Source organism: Sorex araneus, chromosome 1, assembly GCF_027595985.1.
Source record: "Sorex araneus isolate mSorAra2 chromosome 1, mSorAra2.pri, whole genome shotgun sequence".
Lineage (NCBI taxonomy): Eukaryota > Metazoa > Chordata > Mammalia > Eulipotyphla > Soricidae > Sorex > Sorex araneus.
The window spans coordinates 404,680,197-404,685,413 of NC_073302.1; the positions used below are offsets into that span (position 1 = coordinate 404,680,197).

The following is a 5,217-nucleotide window of genomic DNA, read 5'->3' on the forward strand; positions in this document are numbered from 1 at the left end:
CTCCTGGCGGTGCTCAGGGGACCATATGGGATGCTGGGATTCGAACTCGGGTTGGCTGCGTGCAAGGCAAACGCCCTACCTGCTGTGCTATCGCTCCAGCCCCTCTACCCACAGTTCTATCTCTTTAGATACCCTCATGATTTAGAATGGCATTTTAGAAGAAATAGAAAAAGAAACGTAAAAGCATGAATTTAATTTATTCTACAATGATTTATTGCTTGCTATATAAATCAGTTACACAAATATCATAATTAAGGAGAGTATCGGATAAAACTGGATACATTCTTTTTTTTTCATTTATATATATTTTTATTTAGAAGCATTTATATCAGTACAGTGAAACTAAAAGTTCGAGACTTTTGTCATTAGTTTGGGTATCACTAGTTTATTATAAAAGAGACATGGAAATTATTTACATGATGAAAGATTTCAGAACTTCAGTGGAATGGGCAGCTTCATGGGATGCCATTTCAATAGTGGTATTTCAATCTACATACTTTCCAAGAATGTCACTGTCTCTAAACAAGAAATAATCCTTGTCATCTAGAACCACTTTGGTGCCTCCGTATTCTGGTAGAAGTACTTTATCTCCAACTTTTACACTAACTGGTTGAATTTCTCCACCCTTCCCTTTTGAGCCCGACCGAACAGCAACCACCGTGGCTTGCAACACCTTTTCCTTGAGATTTCTCAGGAAGCATAATGTCTCCTTTGGTTACAGTTTCAGCCGCACTCCTCTCAACTAATACCCGGTCAAAGAGCGGAAGAAATTTTCTAAATGCTTGTCCTGCCATGACGCCGACTGCCGCACTCCCAAGCTCTGCACTCACGTTGCCGAACCTGGATACATTCTAATCTCTCTAACAATCCAAATAACCTAAAGGGGGGACTGGAAGTAATACAGGGGTTAAGACACTTGCCTTGCATGGGGCTAACCATGATACAACTTAGTCCTCTGAGAAAAGAATCAATATATCATATTCATTTTTATCAAGTTATGAGAAAATTAAAACAATATCATTAATCCATTTGTATTGGTGTTTCTTTTCGTTTTGTTTTGTTTGGGGACCATACTTGGCTGTACTCAGGGCTAAGTCCTCTCTCTACACTCAGGTATCACTCCAGGGTACCATATGGGTTGCCAGGAATTAAACCCAGTTCAGCTACATGCAAAGCAAATGCCCTAACCTACCGTACTATCTCCAGTCCCATGTATTCGGATAGTTCTAAGTAGAGTAACTAAATCTGGGGCAGGGGGCCCACACCTGTCAATGCTCAGGAATCACTTCTGGTTGTGCTCAAGGGACCATAAGTAGTGCTAGAGAAGGAATTGGGTTTGGCAATGTGCAAGGCAAGTGCCTTATCCCTTGTACTATCTCTCCAGTACCTAATTTGCTGTATTTATTTTTTTTAATTTTTTTTTTTTTTTGCTTTTTGGGTCACATCTGGTGATCACAGGGGTCACTGCTGGTTCTGCACTCAGGAATTATCCCTGGCAGTGTTCAGGGGACCATATGGGATGCTGGGAATTGAACCCAGGTCCGTCACATGCAAGGAAAATGCCCTACTCGCTGTGCTATCACTCCAGCCCCTTGTTATATTTTAAAAGCTATATTTAGCACAACAGAGAACTGGAACAGGGCTGGAAGGTCATATAGCCCATTTTGGTATCTTCAATGGATAACAATCCAGTCTCCATTTCTTTCTTTCTTTCTCTCTCTCTCTCTCTCTCTCTCTCTCTCTCTCTCTCTCTCTCTCTCTCTCTCTCTCTCTCCCCCTGCACAATATTTTTTAAATTAGGAGCCAGAGAGATAGTACAATAAGTAGGGTTTTAAAATTTGGAAACAACCTGAGTGCCCTAAAACAGATGACTGGTTAAAGAAACTTTGGTGCATCTACACAATGGAATACTATGCAGCTGTTAGGAGAGATGAAGTCATGAAATTTGCTTAAAAATGGATAGACATGGAGAGTATCATGCTAAGTGACATGAGTCAGAAAGAGAGAGACAGACATAGAAGAACTGCACTTATTTGTGGAGTATAGAATAATATCACAGGAGGCTGACACCCAAGGACAGTAGATACCAAGAGCCAGGAGGATTGCCCCATAGCTGAAAGACTGCTTCATGAATAGAGGAGAGAAGGCAGATGGAATAGAGAAGGGATCACTAAGAAAATGATGGCTGGAGGAATCAGTCGGAATGGGAGATGCGTGTCCAAAGTAGATAATGGACCAAACATGATGATCTCTCAGTGTCTGTGTTGCCAGCCATAATGTCCCAAAGTAGAGAGAGAGTATGGGGAATATTGTCTGCCATGGAGGCAGGGGGAGGGTGGGAAAGGGGGATATACTGGGGATATTGGTGGTGGGGAATGTGCATTGGTGGAGGGATGGTGTTTGATCATTGTGAGATTGTAACCCAAACATGAAAGCTTGTAACTATCTCACAGTGATTCAATAAAATTAAAAAAATAATAATAAGTAGGGCTTTTCCTTGCATACAGCCAACCCAGATTCAGACCCTGACATTACATACAGTCCTATTAGCACCGCCGAGTGATCCCTGAATGCAGACACAGTAATAACGCCTGAACACTGCCAAGTGTGACCCCAAACTAATATAGCATCAAATAATTACAGTAACTTTGATTTACAAGAATAGGTATGTTTTAATAGTATAGAGGTTAGTCTTTTTTTTTTCTTTTTGGGTCACACCCAGCGATGCACAGGGGTTACTCCTGGCTCACACACTCAGGAATTACTCCTGGCAGTGCTTGGGGGACCATATGGGATGTTGGGAGTCAAACCCAGGTCAGCCGTGTGCAAGGCAAATGCCCTACCCGCTGTGCTATCGCTCCAGCCCAAAGTTAGTCTTCTTTTAAAGGCTCTTTGGTCTGTTTAAATTTGGGGGAAAGTTTCTTTATCTCTAATCAATGCTTTCTATTATGAAGTTTAACCTACCTCATAATTTCATTATAGCATTTTCCCCAGTGGCACCAATACCATAAGAGCAGCAGTGTTATGACAGAAGTTTAGTGTTCAGAAAAGTAGAGCCACGTTCAAATCCAAATTCTGTTCTCAGCTAGTTGGGCACCCTTGAACAAGTTACTCTGTGTCTCAGTTTCCTGATCTGCAAAAGGCAGACTGTGTAGGCAGACCTTATACGTTCATAATGGAATAAATGAATGATTTTACATAAAATACTTAGAGAGACATCTAGGCATTCAATATTCGATAATACGATGAGAACTATTCTTATAGATGTGTACGTCTATGGCAGTATGACAAATTCCTTGCGTATCTAGCGATATGAAACAGCAAACAATCTCTCACGGTTCCTCTTGTCCGGGCATTTCGGAGAAGCTGCTATGGAAAGTGGAGCTGTCGTCGTCTGGGTCTGCAGCCATGGGAAGGCGTGAGTCTGCGGGGAACTCTGTTTTGAAGATGGCTCACTCACATAGCTGTTAGCAGCAGCCCCGGGGGCCTTGCGGGCTATTTTTAAAGACCTCACTGCTTCCACCTGGATCTTTCCATAAGGCTGCTTGGATGTGCCCCCAGTGAATGGGCCCAGACAGGGCAGGCAAGAAACTGAACATGCCTTTTATGACCTACCCTGAGAAGTCACAATCCACCACTTCCACCACATTCTATTCTTGAGGAATGGCCACCACACTTGCTAAAAGAAGGGAAAAGAAGCTGCTTGGATGGTGGATTACCTGAGAATGTGTGGGCCTGTTTGGAAACCACCACCAGGGGTCATTCCATCGTTCCTTTTAGCGCTTTTGATTTATAAGTGAGACTTTTTCAGAGGCCTCTTCTGTTCTTTTCTAAATAGTAGGAATGAAAGGGAGCTCTCCATTTAACATTCAGCCTTGTTAGATATGTTATCTAAAATCATTAATAGTAATATATTTGTTGCTTTTTTTTTGAAGCAAAACAGATTTTATTTGGAGGTTTTGAAGGAGAGGAGGGAGAGAAAGTGGGAGAGGATAGAGTAACGCACTCAAGACAGAGCGCGGCTGGCTGGAGTGATAGCACAGCAGGTAGCGTGTTTGCCTTGCACGTGGCCGACCCGGATTTGATTCCCAGCATCCCTTATGGCCCCCCGAGCACCGCCAGGGGTAATTCCTGAGTGCATGAGCCAGGAATAACCCCCGTGCATCACTGGGTGTGACCGAAAAAGAAAGAAAAAAAAAATGACAGCGCAGACTTCCCCAAAGACGAAGAAGCCCTTACATACATTCCAGCATTAGATATGAAAACATGAAAAGTACACATCTTAAGAGGGGAGATGCAGGCAACACATGTGCTCAGATATACATGTGCTCAGACACGTGGGCACAAGCAGCACATGGATTTGAGCAGCATATGCACCTAATATATTTGTTTTAAATAAAAATGTGTATTGCAGAGCTGGAGTGATAGTACAGTGGGTAGGGCATTTGCCTTGCACACAACCGACTCAGGTTCTATTCCCAGCATCCCATATGGTTCCCCGAGCACCACCAGGAGTGATTCCTGAGTGCAGAGCCAGGAGTAACCCCTGTGCATCACTGGGTGTGACCCAAAAAAGAAAAAACAAGTGCATTATATATATTTACCTAAAACAGCTATTTTTATTTTTTTAAATTTATTATTATTATTATTATTTTTTTGGATTTTTGGGTCACACCCGGTGATGCTCTGGGCTGACTCCTGGCTCTGCATTCAGGAATCATTCCCGGTTGTGCTCGGGGGACCATATGGGATGCTGGGAGTCCGGGTTGGCTGCATGTAAGGCAAACACCCTACCCGCTGTACTATCGTTCCAGCCCCAAAACAGCTATTTTTTAAGTGACCCATGAGAATGAAAGGGTCCTGTGAAGATTTGCCCAGAACTACATAAGGATAAATTCAGAATGCTGGGATGCTAGCACATATCTAGAGATATTTAAAAATCTGGCTATAATAAACTGACTTGAGGGGGCCAGAGAGAGGGTAGGGAGTTGGCCTTGCATGTAGCCAACCAGGGTTCAATCCCCCGCAACCCATGTAGTACCCTGACCCCACCAGGACTGATTCCAGAGCGCAGATGCAGGAGTAACTCCTGAGCAACACCAAGTATAATCCAAAATAAACTGAGTTGAGGAGTGGGGAGGTGCCTAAAAGGGCTGGAGTACACACTGGCCCACAGGAATCCCACCTTAGTACCATATGGTCCCTGAAGTGCAAGCT

General features: G+C 43.3%; 1 pseudogene; it reads right to left on the reverse strand.

Moving 5' to 3' along the window:
• Positions 1-376: 376 nt before the first annotated feature.
• Positions 377-830, reverse strand: LOC101541055 (10 kDa heat shock protein, mitochondrial-like; annotated as a pseudogene).
• Positions 831-5,217: the final 4,387 nt, after the last annotated feature.